The sequence below is a fragment of the Rhinopithecus roxellana genome, chromosome 16, assembly GCF_007565055.1.
Source record: "Rhinopithecus roxellana isolate Shanxi Qingling chromosome 16, ASM756505v1, whole genome shotgun sequence".
In the NCBI taxonomy this organism is placed as follows: Eukaryota; Metazoa; Chordata; class Mammalia; order Primates; family Cercopithecidae; genus Rhinopithecus; species Rhinopithecus roxellana.
The window spans coordinates 19,544,637-19,564,095 of NC_044564.1; the positions used below are offsets into that span (position 1 = coordinate 19,544,637).

Consider the following 19,459-nt stretch of genomic DNA (forward strand, 5'->3'; position numbering starts at 1 on the left):
GAGTGGTGCCATTGGGGTCTGACCCCCGTCCCCTCTCAGCCTGGAGTCCACACACTGAAGCTGTGGGCCGCGGTGAGGGGCCCCTGCTTGGTGGAGGTGCCAGGGAGCCGCCACGGAGGTGTGCAGGTGAGCGTGAGCAGGCCTGGGTGCCTGGTGTGGGTGTTGCAGGCAGGGCGGGTGCTGCGGGGCACGTGGGCAAGTCCCAATTCACGTGGGCACGCTCCGAGCGTGAGTGACGGGGTCACGGCATGTGTCAGGAGTGGGTGAGTCGGGCACACCTGTGCGCACGCGTGTGGTGGTGTGTGAGGGCAGTGCTGTACAGGTTGTAAATGTAGGTGTGCCTGGGGGTGGGGGGCGCTGGGGAGGGAGGCATAGACAGGCCGGGAGCCACACCAAACGCTGGGTGCTCAGCTGCCAGGTCTGGGACCAGGTGATAAGCTGCCACTCCCCGAGGTAGTGGGGGAGTATTGTGGTTGGTGGGAGATGACAGCAATGACAACCACCGTTTACCCAATGGGCACTCGGGGCCAGGAGTGCTGAGTGCTGCCCTCTCACCAAAGCCCTGGGAGTAAGGATTCCTATACCCATTTTACAGATGAAGAAAGGGAGGCCCAGGCAAGTTCAGGGACACGCCCAAGTCTCCCCAGCCAGCCAGTGGATGGCCAGTCGGGGTTCAGGCTTAGATCTTTATGTTGCCAGAGCCACACCCTTCCCACCAGGTGCCTGCCTCCCGCCGTCTCCGTGAGTCTCAAAACCTTAGAGTTCCTTGCCAAGGGGAGGGAGCGCCCCGTCCCTGGGAGCATCCAAGCCACTGCTGGAGCATCAGACACTGGCCAGGCATCCCGGACTCCTGGGCTGGGTATGACGTTTGTGGTGGATGGGATCCTTCCCACTGGTTCCAGAGGTTCTGCCTCCTGCGGGGGGTTTGGAGCAGCCTCGGCCTTGGCATCCTCCAGGAAGGAGGCAGAGCTGAGGCCTTGTGGAAAGGCAGCAGGAGGAGAGGTGCTGATAGGAGTGTGTGGTGCAGCTGTGCCCTGGCCTCAAAGCCTTCCTCAGCCTCCACGTATCCTAGTGGAGGTTCAGGTGCTGACCATGTGTGGGCGCTGGGCTGGTCTCAACGGTGATCCTCCCGCCCAGGGAACTCAGGAGCAACGTACCCCCATCTTACGGTGCTGGCACCACTCCTGCTCCTGGGAAGCCTTGTCCCGGACAAGGTGGTGAGGACCGAGTGCCCCTGGCCGTCCTGCCCTGCCCTGTGCCTGGCTCAACCTAGCTGCCTTTGGAGGTATCTGTCCGACAGAGAAAGAGACCAAATCGTCACGGGTGCAGTGTGGGCTTGGGGGCATGGTGGCCAAGGGGACCCCTGTGACTTGTAGCTCCTCGAGGTCTGGGCCACATCTTGTGGTCTTTGGTGTCCGTGGGGTGTGTGGCCCAGGGTGTCCTCGCCTCTGCAGAAGGCTGGGATCTTGCCAAAGAGTTTTTCCCTACAGTGCCGTGGTTTGCTGTCCCTGGTGACCAGGATAGGACCTGCCTGTGCTCCTGACCTGCAGTCTGTTGGGGAAGGGGGACAGCCAGGGAGTTGAGAGTCGGGTCCTGGTTCCAGCCTGGCTTGATGTGGCCTCTGGCTGCCCCTCTCAGGACCACAGTCTCCCCATCTGTTCCACTCTCTGTGAGATGTGATGTCACCGTTTCTCAGCTCCAGGTGCCCTGACCATGCGGCCGGGGGGAGGAACTCCTTGCCCAGGAGAGGGTGCAGGGCAGCTGCTGGTTTTGGCACTTCTGAGCCACCGAGGGGGCCCCAGGAAGCTGGTGAGGCGTCCAGGCCACTGTGCTCTGAATTCCCTGGCAGGGGAGCAGGGGGAGGGCGGGAGGAATGTGGCTTTGAGGAATGTTTAACCCAAGGCAGAAATAGCACACTCTGCCTTTTGATTTCAGGCTGGAGTTTTCAGCAGGGAAGTGGGTTCAGCGTGCCTTTCTCTCTCCCCAGCTGTGGGGCCATGGCCACCCTGGCTCCCCCACAGCCCTGGCCTTTGGGGATGGAAAGTGCCTGCCTGCCTGCCTTCCTCCCTCCCTCCCTCCCTCCCTCCCTCCCTTCCTTCCTTCCTTCCTTCCTTCCTTCCTTCCTTCCTTCCTTCCTTCCTTCCTTCCTTCCTTTTCTTTCTATTCTTTCTTTCTCTTTCTTTTCCTTCCTTCCTTCCTTTTCTTTTCTCCTTTCCTTTTCTTTTTACCTTCCTTCTTCTTCTTCTTCTTTTTTTTTTTTTTGAGACAGAGTCTCGCTCTGTCGCCCAGGCTGGAGTGCAGTGGCTCAATCTTGGCTCACTGCAAGCTCTGCCTCCCGGGTTCACGCCATTCTCCTGCCTCAGCCTCCTGAGTAGCTGGTACTACAGGCGCCCGCCACCTCGCCCGGCTAGTTTTTTTGTATTTCTTAGTAGAGACAGGGTTTCACCGTGTTAGCCAGGATGGTCTCCTGACCTCGTGATCCGCCCACCTCAGACTCCCAGAGTGCTAGGATTACAGGTGTGAGCCACCATGCCTGGCCTCTTTTCTTTTCTTTCTTCTGCTATGGGAAACAGAAAGCCCTAGACTTGGAACCAAACAGAGTTGGGTTCAAATCTTTCGATCTCCACTTCTAGCCCTGTGACCACTTCCTTCCCTGAATCTCTGCAGAACTGGGAGAGGGATGCTGAGCCAAGATGGCTTTTCTGGTGGTCTGGTGTCCAGAGCTCCTCTCAGGGAATCCGCGGGCCTGGATTCAAATCCCATCTCCTCTACTCGCTAGCTCTGGGACCTTGGTCCAGCCTTTCCCACCGAGCCCTCAGACTTCATCTGTGAAATGGGCAGATGCCTCCCAGGATTATGGGTGGGATTCATGCGAAAACATTGGTGACAGGGCCTGGCACGGCACATCCCAGGCTTTTAATCCCTCCTGATGCATCCCAGTGCTTTCACCTATAAAACAGGAAGACAATGCCTTTGTCAGGTTGGATAAGGGAGCCATGCAGGGTGCTGGGGCAGCCCAGAGGCACCTCTTCTTTCTTTTTCTTTTTCTGAGACAGAGTCTCACTCTGTCACCCAGGCTGGAGTGCAGTGGCGCGATCTCAGCTCACTGCAACCTCTGCCTCCCAGGTTCAAGCAATTCTCTTGCCTCAGCCTCCCGAGTAGCTGGGATTCCAGGCGCCCACCACCACACCCGGCTGATTTTTTTTTTTTGTATTTCAGTAGAGACAGGGTTTCACCATGTTGGCCAGGGTGGTCTTGATCTCCTGACCTTGATCCGCCTGCCTCGGCCTCCTAAGGTGCTGGGATTACAGGCGTGAGCCCCCGCACCGGCCATCCCAGAGGCAGGCACCTTTTCATCAGACCCAGCCCTCTGCCTCCTCCCACTGGCCATGAGTGGGACCCATCCTTGTCACACTCCTATCAAAGCCCAAGGTTACTTCCAGGGGAGGTGTCCCTGGGCCCAGCCTCCTCCTCAGTCCTGGTGGTGAGGATATGCTTCACCGTCCCCCTTGATTCAGCTGGGAACTGTGAGGACCGACTGCATCTTATTGCATGACTGCATCTCATTGCGTGGTTGCCAGAGTAGCCCCCGCTCCTAGAACCGAGCCTGCGCATATTGTTGGAATGAATGAGAAAACAAGTACAGAAACGAGCAAAAGCCAATGAATGAAGTTCCTTCTGATCCATCTTGGGCTTTGCTTTCTGTTTCTGTCCAGCCCCCTCCTACCTCCTGGGCTGGGGGAGGGGGGTTTTCCTTCGTAGCTAGGGAATCCTGAGAAGTGGGGTGTGGGGAGGCTGGGCCCCAGCTGGCCAGACCTCGTGAAGACCCCAGATCCCCTCACCTGCTGGGCTTGGGGAGTTGAGGGGTCCAAGCTGCCAGCCAGCCAGCAAGGCCCCTCCTCTCGGCCCTGCTCCTGCCCCTTTGTAGGAACCGAAAGATTCCTGTTCAAAGGCAGGAGCTGGGGCTATTTTTGGCACTGTGGGGGAAAGAGCGAATGCGTTCCTTCTGTTCAAAAATATATGGTGTGTGTGCTGGGCAGAGGAGGAGCTCGAGAGCTCAAAGCCTGCACTGGCCGGGTTTCTGCCCCTCAGCCGGTGGTCCCACCACCCCCTGCGCGCCCAGCAGCCCACACGGCCTTGCCGGGCCATTATTGTCTTCAGGCTTCCTGTGATGAGGCCTTTGCTGCACCTGAGCAGAACATGATCTCAATTAAAACAAAGAGCAGCTGTCAGAATCGCTGAGCGGAGCCTGCCTAGGTGCCCCAGCTATGATTCCCCAGCTCAGGTTCTGTGGAGCTGGGGGACGGCCTTGAGAAGAGATCTAGGGGCCTCTCAGGGAAGGAGGCCCAGCCAGCAGGGAGCAGAGGGGAGGCCCTGGGTCCTGTGGGGGGTGTGTCTGGCCAAAGGGGTTCCTGGGCCACCTTGCCAGCCCTCACTCCTTGATTCAGAGAGTGTTTTTGGAGCAGCTGCCTCGTGTTAGGCCCTGTGGATGCAGGGGACACAGGGCAGGCTGGCTGGCTGGATTTCTGGCCCTGCTGGCATTCACAGTTTGGTGGGGAGGCAGATGTCAGGCCAGGATAAGGGTCAAGACAGGGCTTTGCACAATGTACTGGGAATCTCCCTGGTCTGGGGTGCATCTGGGAGGGCTTCCTGGAGGAGGTAATATTGTAGTTGAGACCCAGGGCTAGGGTTGCCAGACATACTAAAAATGATTTCCTGTTTATCTGCTATGTGAACTTAACAGGGTATGCGTGTTTTTGTTTGTTGAATTTGACAGTACTGCTTTAGGGAGATGAGAAGTTTGCAGGGAGGGTTTTTGTGGGGGACAATGAGAGTGCTTCAGGCAGCAGGAACAGCACGTTCCCGGTCAGTCCTCACCTTCCAGGGCTCCCCAACCCCCAGCCCAGGAAGGGGTGGGGGACACAGAGCTGTTCTCCATCACAGCTCAGGCAGAAGCCACACTGGTCACAGAAACCACACAGTCACACCTAATGTCACAGCCAGTAGAGCAGGGAGCCCTCTGGATGGAAACTCTGAGAGGGTCCGAAGGAGCTGTCAAGGTTTGGCAACTCTGGGAACGTGAAATGGCACGGCTCCAAGCATGAGGGACACTCAAGCAATTGGGCAGCTCAGAGATGAGCTTATGTGGCTAGAAGCAGATCCGTGGAAATCCCTTGGCCTCTCCAAGCTGCGGTTTCCTGGTTGTGGAGGGGGGTTGCTGGTGGCCCCTGCTTTAGGAGGTACCTGGAGAGGTGGAGTGGGGGGGCAGGCAGTGGGTTGGCCCCTCAGAGCTGTTGGCTGACCCAGCAGGGCAGGGGCTCCGCTAGGAGGGGTGTCTCGGAAAGCAGGGGAGCAATGTGAGGCCACATGGCCCACCCAGGAGATGAGGGGCCTTGCCCAGGGACGCACCGGCAGGCATCCCAGTCAAGGTCACGGTCCGGCCTCCAGTGAGCTCCGGCCAGGCTGATGGGTCCACGTCTGTGCCTCTCTGTGCCCCATCGCCACCATCCCCGAGTCCTCCTGCTCTCTGAGCACCGTGACAAGGACCCTGATGAGTCACTCTGTGCCTCCTCCAGGAGGGCAGGTCAGGGCCGAGCCTCCGCCCTCCGCTCTTAAAGGGCCAGAGCTGGAGTCAGGACTGCTGTCTGCTGCTGGCTGGGGCTGCCTGGGCTCCAGCAGCAGCCCTGGCCAACCCTCCTGGCCAGTCGCCCTGGAACGCATGCCCTAGAACCTCCCGTGGTCCCTGCAGGAGCCGCTCTGCCCCAGCGCAGCTCAGGGGCCAGACCTCGGTGGTGTTCCAGGAGCAGATCCACAGCATTCTGGGAGAGGAGGTGCGGCGGTCGCCGACGCTGGTTCCACCCCTGTGTGCCGCCGCCGCCCAGTCTCTGTGTCTCTGCCATCCCTGCCACTGCCATCTCCATCTCTCCCTGTGTGGGGGGCCTTGCACCTTCCCTGGGGTCTCTCTTCACCTCTCGCCTCTGTTCCATCTTGGGAGCCTCTCAGTGCTTCCATCCAGAGGCTCCCTGCTCTACTGGCTGTGACATTAGGTGTGACCGTGTGGCTTCTGTGACCAATTTGGCTTCTGCCTGACATGTGATGGAGACCAGCTGTGTGTCTCCCACCCCTTCCTGGGGCTGGGGTGGGGAGCCCTGGAGGGCTAGGACTGAAGCAGGAATGTGGGGACTAGGATCGGGGAGGCAGATGCCACATGATCCTAAGTGGGGGTATGGGGGGTGATGACCTGCTCGGCTTCTTGCAGGCCCTGCCCCTGCGGGGTGCCCCTGTTATTGGCCCTGGCCATCTGGCCTTGTCTTTGGGTGCTGTGACACCTGTATTTATGATAGTGGCAATTGTTAACATTTTGGGATACTTACTGTGTTCTCTCCTCCTGGACCACACCACACTGCCTCTGGATAAGGCTTTGTTCTAGTGCGATGTGGCTTCTTGTGGTTCCTGAACTCACCAGGCTCTGGATGGCCTCTGAGCCTTGGACCTGCAGCCTCTCCTGGAAAGTGCTGCTTCTTCCTCTTTGCCTGGCTAAGGCCTACACATCAGCCCTTTCCTTGGGGAGCATGCCTGACCCCCTAGGCTAGGTTGGGTTCCTGCTTCACATTTTCATTAACCCTGAACTTTCCTTTTTTTTTTTTTTTGAGATGGAGTTTTGCTCTTGTTGCCCAGGGTAGAGTGCGATGGCTCAATCTCAGCTCACTGCAACCTCTGTCTCCCGGGTTCAAGTGATTCTCCTGCCTCAGCCCCCTGAGTAGCTGGGATTACAGGCATGCACCACCATGCCCTAATTTTGTATTTTTAGTAGAGACGGGGTTTCTCCATATTGGTCAGGCTGGTCTCGAACTCCCAACCTCAGGTGATTCGCCCGCCTTCTTGGCCTCCCAAAGTGCTGGGATTACAGGGGTGAGCCACTGTACCTGGCCTCTTTCCTTTTTTTTTTTTTTTTTTTTTTTTGAGACGAGGTCTCGCTTTGTCGCCCAGGCTGGAGCATGGTGGTACAATCTTGGCTCACTGCATCTTCCACCTCCGGGGTTCAAGTGATCCTCCTGCCTCAGCCTCCACAGGCACCCACCACCATGCCTGACTTATTTTTGTATTTGTAATAGACACAGGGTTTTGCCATGTTGACCAGGCTGGTCTCAAACTCCTGACCTCTAGTGATCCACCCTTCTTGGTCTCCCAAAGTGCTGGGATTACAGGCATGAGCCACTGGGCCTAGCTGAGCTTTCCTTTCTTATTATGACAGATAGACAGCTGTGTGGGTGTGTGCTAACAGGGTGTGTCTCCCCTGTTGTATCAGGGACTCAGAGGACAGGAACCTGTGTGTAGGTCATTGCTGTGTCCCTGGAGCCTGGCTCAGGTTCTGACCCATTGAGAATGCTCAGAAATTAATTGCTGGATGAAGGAAGGGGTGAAAATTCTGTTTGTTCCTTTAACCACCCTGCAAGAAAGGTATTGTGACCACCACTATTCCCTTTTTACAGCTAAGGAAACTGAGGCTCAGAGAGGTGAATTTAGCTGCCCAAGGTCACACAGGGGCTAAAGAATGAGTCAGTTTAGACAAAGACCCTTTCTGTTGAGTAGGTCAGTTGCCTCAGTGCCTTCCATAATGTCTGACCTTGGCAGTGTTTGGGAAATGCTTGTAGAATGGGACTGATCTGAATACCTGAGTGCTGGACTCAGCTCTGAAATGTTTGAGAGGGTCCCCACCAGGAGTCTTGAGAAGACTCCACACATAAAGATTTCCCCAGGGTCTTGGCCAGCCACAGTGGCTCACGCCTATAATCCAAGGATTTTGAGAGACTGAGTTGGGCGGATCACTTGAGGTCAGTAGTTCGAGACCAGCCTAGTCAACATGGTGAAACCCCGTCTCTACTAAAAATACAAAAATTAGCGGGAGGCCTGATGCAGGAGAATGCGTAAACCTGGGAGGGCGGAGCTGCAGTGAGCTAGATCCCGGCCACTGACTCCAGCTGGGCGACAGAGCGAGGACTCCGGTCTCAAAAAAAAAAAAAAAAAAAAAAAAAAAAAAAAAAAAAAAAAAAAAAAAAATACAAAATTAGCCAGGTGTGGTGGCACGTGCCTGTAATCCCAGCTACTCGGGAGGCTGAGGCAGGAGAATTCATTGAACCTGCTTGAACCCAGAAGGTGGAGGTTGCAGTGACCTGAGATCGTGCCACTGCACTCCAGCCTGGGTGACTGAGTTAGAAGATAGACTGTATCTCAAAAAAAAAAAAAAAAAAAAAAAAAAAAAACCTTCCCAAGGTCTCGAAGACCCCGAAGAGGCAGAAGATGTGGCTCACTCCCTTTTGGAAGATTCTGAGCTGACTCTGGCAGGAAAGATGGCTTGAGCCAAGGGGCAGTTCTTATATGTTTATGCAAAAGAGAGAGAGAGAATATGTGTGGTCACTGGAACAAGTTCCTTTACTAGCCAGGAATAACTTTGGGTTTTAGAAAATAAAAGTAGCCCTGTCTACTTTCCAACTTACCCACCTAAAACAAGAACATGCATTCTGTGAGAACACACATACACTGAGCACCTACTACATGCCAGATGCTACCATTTGGCTGCAACTTAGGCAGGCATCGATCCTGCCCCATGGAGCACCCAGCCGTTGGGGAAGGTCAAAATCGGACAAAAGCAGGCACTCACACAGAGAGAACAAAACCATTTCTCATACAGCTTCTCTGAGGCCACTGTGTGCATTTTCACCTGGTTCTTTTCCATCTTTTTTCTACTTATGTAACTATGGTGGGTTTGATCGCCCTTAGTTTTCTGATGGGAAAACCAAGGCTCAGAGAGGTTAACTGACTTGTCCAATGTCACACAGCTGGAATGTGGTGGAACTGGGATTTGAACCTATGTCAGTGTGACTTGATCTGGGTCCCTCAGCTGGTCAAAGCAAGTTAACAGATCAGCAGATACTGAGGACCTTTGCCTGCCAGCACCAACGGCACTTTTTTGGGGCGTCAGAGATGCCAAAGATTCAGTAACTCTTTGAGAGCGTGCGGGAGGTGGGCAGGATCATCCTTGGGGATGATGTCTCCTGGCTAAAGCCTTCCTGAGCCTGGACTCTGGACTCTATAAACCTGGCCTCCATCTCCACTCCTCCACCCCTGACTGTGTGATCTTGGTCAAGTGCTTTGCCTCTCTGTGAAACCTCAGTTTCTTCGAAGTGGGCTGGCAGGGACCACCACCTGTCAGCACAGGGCCTCGGGGAGGATCCCGAGGGACTGAGAGGGAAACGGGACTTTGATTTTGAATCTGAGCAACTCTAAGCAGCCTCCTGACTGGCTCCCCTCCCTGCAGGAGTGGCAACAGCTTCCCATCTTGGTGTCTGCCCCAAGGCCTGGCCCTCTGACTTTTTATTCAGACCCCACGACTCCTCATCAGCACAGCATCTCTAGGGCGCCCACCATGTGCTGGGCTCGGTGCTTGTGACCTGTATCCTCTCTTTGGCCCCTGACAGGGGGGTAGGGAGCATGCTGACCCAGGCCACGCAGCGACTGGATAGACCCGTCTGTGCAAAGGCCCTGGGTGATCTCTGCTGAACTGTGTGTTCCAAGCCGAGAGCCTGGCTTTAGGGGTCCTCGGGCAGGGGAGCCAGGCCTGGGCATGGAGCGGTGAAGAGCAACTTCCAGGAGCTGGGCCAGAAGGTCACCTGGCCCTGGCCTGAGTCTGCCCTCCAGGGCCAGGGACCTGCCATCTACTCGCCATTCCTGAAGACAGGCCTTGTGGGCCGGGAGATCCCCCAACAGGTGAAATACCCCCCACTCGAGTGTTCAGCCTTCCTCCCGCCAGCCCAGAGGCTCTGGCCTCTCTTACGTGGAGGCGAGGCAGCCGTGGGGATGTAAGGTAGGGAGGTGGGGGCCAGTGGGGGGTGGTCAGAGCCTGGTCATCTGGATGGCCGTGGGCATGGGGCTCCCCTGATGAGCCCAGGTGCCTCATCCTGAGACAGACACAGCAACAGCCCATGGCCTCCTGGGCTGTGTGAGACTTTAATGAAATGAGGGTTCAGGCTGGTGCCGGGCAGATCGCAGTCAGCAACCGATGGCGACAGCGGCCGTCACAGCTGCTCACCGCTGCATGTGGCAGTCTGATGGCCCTGGCGGGCGGCCTGCTCGGAACGGGCAGCAGAGCAGACAGGTCCTGCCCACCTTTCCTGCCGGCCGCTGTGTGCCCCAGCCCAGTGCTGGACTAGTCCTGGCCGGCACTCGGTGAACTGGGGTGGAGACAGTGACTGCCAAGGAAGCTGGGTTGCCACTCCCACAGTGGGCACACGGGATGGGGGGCTGGAGCCCAGAGGGGAGGGCAGAAGGGCTGGGGAATGTGCGGCGAGTGGGTCAGGGCGAGGGGCTCCAGCAGTGGCTTTGCTCAGCCAGGAGTGCCTGGGAGCTCTGAGCAGCAGGCCAAGCCTCCTTTCTGGGGCAGCTCAGGCCCGGTGCTGGGGCCCAGCTACCCTTTAGCCAGGCAGTGGTGGCAAACAGGTATGGGATTGGGAGTAGGGGGTGGTCTCTCTTCTCACCCTGGCAGGGGCATCGAGCAATAAGTACAACAGCAGTGATGATCATGCTGACTGCCTCGTGCCAGGCAGCTCCTGTGTCTGCTGTCACGTTACTCTGAGCTTGGAGGCAGCGCCGCCGAGCACTCCATTTTAGAGGAGAGGCTGCAGCCCTTGTCCAAGGTCCAGGGTTAATGAGTCTGGGACCCGACCACGTTGTCTGGCCCAGAGCCTGTGCCCACCTTCCTGTTCTCACTCCAGCCCTCTCGGGGGCTGCTGTTCCTGGACACGGTGCCTGTCATCCGTGGGAAATGAGGCGCTCTAGCACCTCATTTACTTGTTGCCTGAAGGTCACTCTGAGGAGCGTGGGAGCTGGGGGGCCTGGAGGTCTCAGAAGTTGAGCTCTTTCATGGGACAGAGAGGGGAGGGTGCGTGGCCACATTCACGCATTGGGTCAGGAGCAAAGTTGGGCAGCCAGGGCTCCCTGCCTGTCCCAGGAACACCAGCATATATCCCCGACACTGCCGTGTGACTCCAGGGAGGTGCTGTGATCCCCAGGAGCCGGTGCTGCAGCGGGAGGGGGCAGTGACCTGAGGCTTTGGGTGCTTAGGGTACCTGGAAGATTGGAGCAGCAGGTGGCTGCTCCTCAGCCCTTGAGTGTAGCAGGACCCCGGGTGGGAACCCCACAGGTAGGTGTTTCGCTCCCTTTTCTGTCCTTCCCCCTTCTGAGTGTGTAGAACTCCATGGCTGACACAGCCAGTAATGTCCCCTTTCACAGATGGGGAAACTGAGGCCCAAACTGGAGAAGAAAACGGTCATACAGCAAGGGAGTGTCAGATCCCTGGAGTCCAGGTCCTACAAGAGACCACCACCGTCTTCGCTCTGAGGAACTGCCCCTCCCCAGTGGTGGGCCCGGCTCCGGGGCAGGAGGGTGCGGCCAGCGGCACACTCCCTCCACTCTCTTACTTAGCTGTGCTGTTGCTGCCCTGGGAGGGCTTAGGGCAGAGCCCTCCATTCTCAGGAGTTGGTACCGAGGGGCCTTCTCAGGTGCTGCTGGGAGAACACAGCTTCAGGGTGCTGTGAGGAGGGGCCGGGGGAGGCTGGAGAGGCTGGAGACGCACTGGGGCCTCTGGAGGAGGGTTCTAGGAGGGGAGGGATATGACCACATTAGGGATGCTGGCAGCTGTGGGTGGGGACTGGATGGGAGAATGGGATGGGGTGGGGACTGAGAAGAGGCTGGCGCAGCAGCTGGGGTGGTGTGGGGGCAACGTCCAGCCAGCCCTGGACAGTGGAGGCATTCTTGTGTTTTTGAGGCAGCCAGGTTGGGTGGGACTTGTCTGCAGTTGGTGCAGGACTGCCTGTAGGGAGATCTTAGGATGGATACCTGGGAGGAGGCCCAGGGGATCCCTTTGGGCCACGTGGAGCCTGAGGGCCCCTGGGCCCCATCTGTGAGGAGCTTGGACGGGGGGGCTGAGCTGCGGGAGGGGCCAGCTGGGAGGAGACTGGGAGTGAGGGGTACGGGGAGCAGAGCCGCCCCTAGAGAGCATGTGAGCTGGGCACTTGGAGGGGCCCTGGTGCTGGGAGGTTGAGCACAGGAGAGGCGTGGGCCTGGGAGGAGCTTCTGAGGCCAGCTGTACTTCTGGAAGGAGGACAGTCAGTGATCAAAGGTGTCAGGACCGAGGGGACTGTCTGATTTAGTAAGATGGGTCATTCGTGGCCAGGCCCTGCTTTCTGCTTTTGTGCTGCTCAAACCCAAAGTCCCCCTTGCTGATGTGGTTTTCCCTCAGCTGTGGTGGAGGGCTGGGGGGCAGGTACAGAGACACACGGGAAGCCCTTGTCCCTGGAGATGGATCCAGGGCCAGGTCCGCCCCAGGAGGGATGGTGGAAGAGGCTGGATTGGCCTGGCTGGCTGCCCTCCATGCCTCTAGCTGCAGCCGGTGCCGGGAGGGGGCTGCCAGCCCCTGCCTTTTGCTCCCACCGTGTTTGAGCTGAGCTTCAATCAGGAGAGAGGTGTTTTGCTTTAGGGAAATCAAAATCAGACTCAACATCCTCCTGGGCTCCTGGGACTGGCTCTCGTGTTCGTTCCTGGCAGATGAGAGCTGTGTGGAAGGGAGGCGGAGCTGGAGTAGGGGAGCTGGGGACCTCAGGAGCGCTGCTGGGGTGGAAAGGAGGCTGTGGGCACTGAGGGTGCTTCCTGGCTGTGGGGTATGGGCCTGGAGTCTGCGGGCGTGGGGATGGGGCGAAGGCTAAGACCCACTCCCTGCTCTGAGCCTGCAGCTGCCCTCCCCTTCTGCAGCCCTGGGTCTCTGGGGGGTCAGTGAAGGGGAGTAGAGTGGATGCCCAGCTCCCCCTCTCCCAGGGCCCTGTGTCGGCTGTGACTTCTCCATCCACTCCTCAACAACCTTGACAATGGCTCTGCCTGGTAGGAGTTTATACCCCATCCTACAGGTGAGGACTTGGAGGTTCGGAGGGGTTAAGAAACTTGTTTGGAATCACTCAGCCTTCAAGTGGCCCCGACAGGATGACAGCTCAGAGCTTCTCACTGTCTGGTCCCGTGGAAAGCATGGCGCATTGCCAGTTTTAAATCCTGGTTTTGGTATGAGCCTGGGCCTGCAGTCCTGAAGGCAGAGTGTGATGGAGAATGACAGTTCGTTTTAAAATTTGACCAAAATCAGATGAAATTGTGAAGGTCAACGTGTGAGAAACACGTTTGAGGACGTGTTCTAAACCCAGCCCAGTGGCTGGATGACAATGGAGGAATCAGCAGGGGTTATTCTCTGTCCCCTGTGTACAGGGTGCTGGGCCGGGCTCTGAGAGTGGCGCTAGAATAGGCCAGAAGTGCCCTGGCCTCTGCTGGCTCAGCGTCCAGCTGGGAAGATGAGGGGGAGAAGTGCTTCTATCTCGCACACACTGGGCTGAGCACAAGTCCCACCTCTTCCTCCTAGACGCTTGAGTCCCATTTTACGGATGAGCAAACCAAGGCTCAGAGATGCGGAGTCACTCATCCAAGACCACAGATCGGAGGGAACCCTGGCCTGAAGTGCTCGCTGGGCTGGCCAAGGCCCTCTCTGGACCACTCTACTTCACCACTGCCCCCCCAGCCCAGCCGGTACCCCCTTGGTCAGACCCCCATTGGCCCTCTGTTGTGGAACTCATGGGAAGACAGACCTCATGTGAAGGGGGCTTCTCAAGGGGCCAAGGCAGGGTCAGGAGGGCCTCCTAGAAGAGGGGCATCCCAGCTGGGCTTTTTTTTTTTTTTTTTTTTTGAGACAGTCTCTGTCACCCAGGCTGGAGTGTAGTGCAGTGGTGATCTCAGCTCACTACAACCTCTACCTCCTGGGTTCCAGCAATTCTCATGCTTCAGCCTCCTTAGTGGCTGGGATTATAGGCGTGCACCACCACACACTTCTAATTTTTGTATTTTTACTAGAGACAGGGTTTCGCCATGCTGGCCAGGCTGGTCTCAAACTCCTGGCCCCGAGTAATCTGCCCACTTTGGCCTTCCAAAGTGCTGGGTTTACAGGCATAAGCCATTGTGCTTGTGCCCAGCTAGGCTTTGAAAGATGGATAGGGGTTCCCTGGGCAGAAAAGGTGAGGTGACGAAGTGTCCCAGGCAGAACACGAAGGCCTAGAGACCGGAACAGTCAGAGGAACCCCAGTGGGGTCAGGATGCAGGCCAGGGACCCAGGGAATAAGCTGTGCAAGGACTGCCTGCGTTCCTACCCTGCCCTGAGCCCTGAGCCTTGAGCCCGGAGCCTGGAGCCCAGACCCACCGAGGGAGGCAGAGGCGGAGGCCTTGTTTATTTTACATGCGGTTAGAGGCTCTGGGAGGAGGGGGAAATGGGCCAGACTGGGAGCCGGAGCCTGGGAAGGTCACTGGCATCTGGGCAAAGGGAAGCTGAACCCCCAAATTGTCCCCCATCTCCCTCCCTCCCAGTGCCTGTCTTCGTCGGAACTGCTGGGGGCACAAGACCTTGGGCAGGCCCCCCCACCCCTCCTGGCATTGTGCAGTGGGGAGGGGAGGCAGGCACAGTGGTTGTGGAGTGAAGAGGACAAACATTTCTCTCAACTTTTTATTTTGAAAAGTCAAGAGGAACATTGATGTGGTGGTGTAGGAATGCCTCCATGTCCTCAAGTCCCCAGCTCTGCTGCATCTGTCCCCTCTCTGTCTATATATGTGAGTGTGTATATTTCTAAACCATGTCACAAGAGGCTGCAGGCGTCCTGACCCTCACCCCTGAATAGCTCAGGGCACATCTCCAAAGCTGGGCGCAGTGTCTCATGCCTGTAATCCCAGCACTTTGGGAGGCTGAGGTGGATGGATCACTTGAAGTCACTTGAGGACCAGCCTGGCCAACATGGTGAAACCCTCTCTCTACCAAAAATACAAAAATTAGCCAGGCATGGTAGCAGGTGCCTGTAATCTTAGCTACTCGGGAGGCTGAGGCAGGAGAATCGCTTGAACCCTGGAGGTGGAGGTTACAGTGAACCAAGATCAACCATTGCACTCCAGCCTGGGTGACAGAGGGAGAATCCTCAAAAAAAAAAAAAAAAAAAAAAAAAAAGAAAAGAAAAGAAAAAAAGAAAAGAGAAAGGGCATTAGTCTCAGTGCTGTTACCGCCACTCGCCTCATCCCCATGGCAGCACCTAATTGCCAGTCCACAGTGCGGTGGCTTCCCAGATGGCCCAGTGACAGCCATGATAACTGTTTTTTCCTGCTGATCTGGACCTGATCCAGGCATCTTGAGTTACATTTGGTTGCCTTGTCTGTTTAGACTCTCTCTGGAACAATCCTCCGACTTGCTTTGGCTTTCCTGGCCCTGACTTGAAGTGTCCTGGTCAGTTGTCTTGTAGAATGTCCCACAGCCTGGATTTGTCTGATTATGTCCTTGTGGTTAGACTCAGGTTAATTGTTTTTGGCGGGAGACCGCCACGGATAACGTGCCCTTCCACTGCATCAAATTAAGGGGTACACGATATTGGGCTGTTTCACGATCGGAGGAGGCGGGGCAGGTTTGATCAAGGACGGTGGCTTTTTATTTGAATTTGATATATATATATATAATTTTTATTTTATTTTATTTTATTTATTTTTTTGAGACAGAGTCTCACTCTGTCACCCAGGCTGGAGTGCAGTGGCTCGATCTCGGCTCACTGCAAGCTCCGCCTCCCAGGTTCTCGCCATTCTCCTGCCTCAGCCTCCAGAGTAGCTGAAACTACAGGTGCCTGCCACCACGCCCGGCTAATTTTTTGTATTTTTAGTAGAGACGGGGTTTCACCGTGTTAGCCAGGATGGTCTCGATCTCCTGACCTCATAATCCGCCCGCCTCAGCCTCCCAAAGTACTGGGATTACAGGCATGAGCCACCGTGCCCGGCCAATGAATTTGTTATAATATATATATATATATATATATTTTTTTTTTTTTTTTTTTTTTGAGACGGAGTCTTGCTCTGTCGCCTGGGCTGGAGTGCAGTGGCCGGACCTCAGCTCACTGCAAGCTCCGCCTCCCACGTTCACGCCATTCTCCTGCCTCAGCCTCCCGAGTAGCTGGGACTACAGGCGCCCGCCACCTCGCCCGGCTAGTTTTTTTTTTTTGTATTTTTTAGTAGAGACGGCGTTTCACTGTGTTAGCCAGGATGGTCTCTATCTCCTGACCTCGTGATCCGCCCGTCTCGGCCTCCCAAAGTGCTGGGATTACAGGCTTGAGCCACCACGCCCGGCCGAATTTGTTATATTTTTTGTTGTGTATTAGAAAAGATATGACCAGCAGAGTTACTGGTAACTTTGTGGATATTATTGCTTAGGCTGAAGCTAGATTAAGCAGCTAAGTAAAAGCAAATTGAGATGATTTCAAGAAAAATCCTGAGTGAATCACTGGATAGCTGGACAGAGAAAGATCTCGAAGGTGATCTTGGAAGAGTTGAGCTTCTGGGAGCCCAGACAGAATGGTTGAGGACATAGGCCTTGGTGATGGGCAAACCCAGACTGAGGGCGTGACCGTGGGCACATTCCTCCAGTCACCTCCCCCAGCTCAGCTTCCTCTCCAGGTTGGGGTGGTAGCTGCTCAGTAGCGGGTTGGGGTTTGGACAAAGGGCAGCCTGACCCGTGCCAGAACTCCCTGGCTGGCGTGAGGGCTGGGGGCAGGTGGCCAGGACCCCAGAGATGTGCCCCTGCCTGCTGTCCTTCAAGACCCTCCACGGCTGGGCGTGGTGGCTCATGCCTGTAATCCCAGCACTTTGGGAGGCCAAGGCAGATTGATCACTTGAGATCAGGAGTTTGAGACCAGCCTGGCCAACATGTGAAACCCTGTCTCTACTAAAAATACAAAACTTAGTTGGGCATGATGGTGTGTGCCTGTAGTTCCAGCTGCTTGGGAGGCTGAGGCACGAGGATCACTTGAACCCAGGAGGCGCAGGTTGCAGTGAGCCAAGATTGCGCCATTGCACTCCAGCCTGGGTGACAGAGCAATACGTTGTCTCAAGAAAAAAAAAAAAAAGACCCTCCAAGGCCCCAGACAGTGAAGCAGTTAGGATTGCTGGGCCCTGGCTGGGTGCCAGGGGACACCTGCCAGCCTCAACTGTTTCTTGAAGGTCAATTCGCTGCTTAAACCATGGGCAGGGCTTATCTTCCCCACCCTAGCTCCGGTTCCCTGGGGCTCGGCCGCCTGCTGATCACCCAGGGTTCTGTGGGGGGACCTTTCTAATGGGGGGAGCCCTAGTCATTTGCCCTCCTCCCACCTCCCTGCAGCTTCCTGGGAGGGTAGTTGGGGGTGAGGAAGGACGCAGAGGCTGAGGCAGAACCCTGGGGGAGGGCTGCTGGGAGACATGGGTGGGGGGTGTCAAGGGAGAGTGGGACTTCTGAGCTGGGGGTCCAGGGAAGCCCCTCTCTGGTGCTGTGAGGCCTGCCTGAGGTCAGCAGTGATCATGCTCCCCAGCTCCTGCTGTTTACGTCGAATGCTGCCACCCCTTGCCAAGGTCACACAAGGTCATGCAGACTCAAGGGGGTTTACCCAATTGGGCCTCCATCCTGATCTCTAGGGGCACAGTCCTGACTCTGCTGTTTCCTGCAAAGGGACCTCAGGTGATCCCAGACAAATAAGCAGACCCGTCGAAACTTCAATTCCTCATTGGGAAAACGGGGTCACACCTCCCTGTGGGGTTTTTGTGAAGCTGAGGAGTGGCAAGCACTTCAATTTCCCCAACAGTCCCATTTCACAGATGAGAAAACTGAGGCTCAGAGAGGGGAAGCAATTTGCCCAAGGACACACAGTGCCCTGTGGGGCCGGATTTGAACCCAGGCGGTCTGGTCTGGCTTCAGCCCCTGTGGCCCTGAGCTCCTGGTGGTACTGTGATGGGTCGCCTGTGTCTCCAGGTTTGAGCTTCCAGCATCCGCCCCACGGCCGCAGCTGCCATCACAGCGGGTGTTGGGGGCAGGCCCAGGCAACCAGCCTGGATCAGACCAAGGGCACCTTCCCTCTCCACCCCCATGCCGAATCCTGAACCCCTTTCTGCCCCATACCCTTTGCCAAAACTTTATCTCAGAAAATTGCTTTCTTTGACTCCAGGCCCTCTGGGTAACCGGCATCTCCCACTGTTGCCTTCTCTCTCTCTCTCTCTTTTTTGAGACAGTCTCGCTCTGTCACCCAGGCTGGAGTGCAATGGCGCGATCTTGGCTCACTGCAACCTCCACCTCCTGGGTTCAAGCGATTCTCCTGCCTCAGCCTCTCGAGTAGCTGGGACTATAGGTGCGTGCCACCATGCCCGGCTAATGTTTTTTATTTTTAGTAGAGACGGGCTTTCACTGTGTTAGCCTAGGATGGTCTCGATCTCCTGACCTTGTGATCTGCCTGCCTCGGCCTCCCTAAGTGCTGGGATTACAGGCGTGAGCCACCGCGCCCGGCCTGCCTCCTCTCCTTTTATCCGAGGCCTGCTTGCAGACAGGTCTCTTCCTCCATCTCTGATTTGGGCTTGTGGGAGGAGAGTGCTGACCAGCACGGGGGTGGAGGCGTCTAACATGCCCAGGAACCTGGCTGCCAGGTTCTGAGCCACAGACCTAAGGTCAGACCCTTGCCTTGCCACTTCCTGATCTCTTTGTGCCTCAGTTTCCACATTTGGAGCCAGGGCAGAGTCACGCCATCTTCCCTCCATGCTGTTAGAAGAGCTGCTGAGCCAAAGCACAGAGGCCCGCCCTGGGCGCAGATTCGGGCTTGCGGCAGGCTCTTGGTATTTGGCAGCTGTTCCGAGCTTGCTTTGAGTGGTTTTTGAAAAGCGGCTTCCTCAAGTCTGGTCAGGCACAAACAATTCAGAGACACCTCTTTGGGCTTCCTTCCCACTTCCCTGGGAATAGATTCCAGTTCCTTTACTCATCTGAACTCCACCTGACACCCCTTTCCTGTCTGTTCATGTTCGTTCGTTCGTTCATTCGTTCGTTCGTTCGTTCATTCATTCATTCATTCATTCGTTCGTTCGTTCGTTCGTTCGTTCGTTCATTCCACAAGCCAGTATCGAGCACGTTTGAGGGCCCTACCCCATCCCTTTTGCCAAAACTTTCTCTTGGAAAATTGCATTCTTTGACGCCAGGCCTGACTTTTCCAGGTGTCTGGCATCCCCGGGGATCCAGTAGCTTCCGTGCCTTTATGAGTGAGTCCCCACAACAAGTCTGTGTGGGGCAGGCGCTGATACTATGATGTCCACTTTACAGATGAGACGCCCGAGGCAGGGAGTGCCGGAGGAGCCGTCCTGCGCTCACACAGGCGGGGAGCAAGGGTGGCCTTGGTGGTGGTTTGATGTTCTTGTTTGGTGACTTTAGAGAGAACACTGATTTGGTTCCAACTTGAAACGATTCTGTACTTTTCAGAAAAACCATTTTTGTTTGTTTCATGGCTCAGTAAAGAATGGGTACGTGGGCTTGGCTCCAGGCTCAGCCGCTCTCTGTGGCCTCTGTCAG

The 19,459-nt window shown here is 56.3% G+C and overlaps 1 protein-coding gene across 1 annotated transcript in view; it reads left to right on the forward strand.

Moving 5' to 3' along the window:
* The window catches only part of NCS1 (neuronal calcium sensor 1), a 66,926-nt gene that overhangs the window by 9,676 nt on the left and 37,791 nt on the right, over nucleotides 1-19,459 (forward strand). The gene's annotated exons all lie outside the window — the stretch shown is intronic.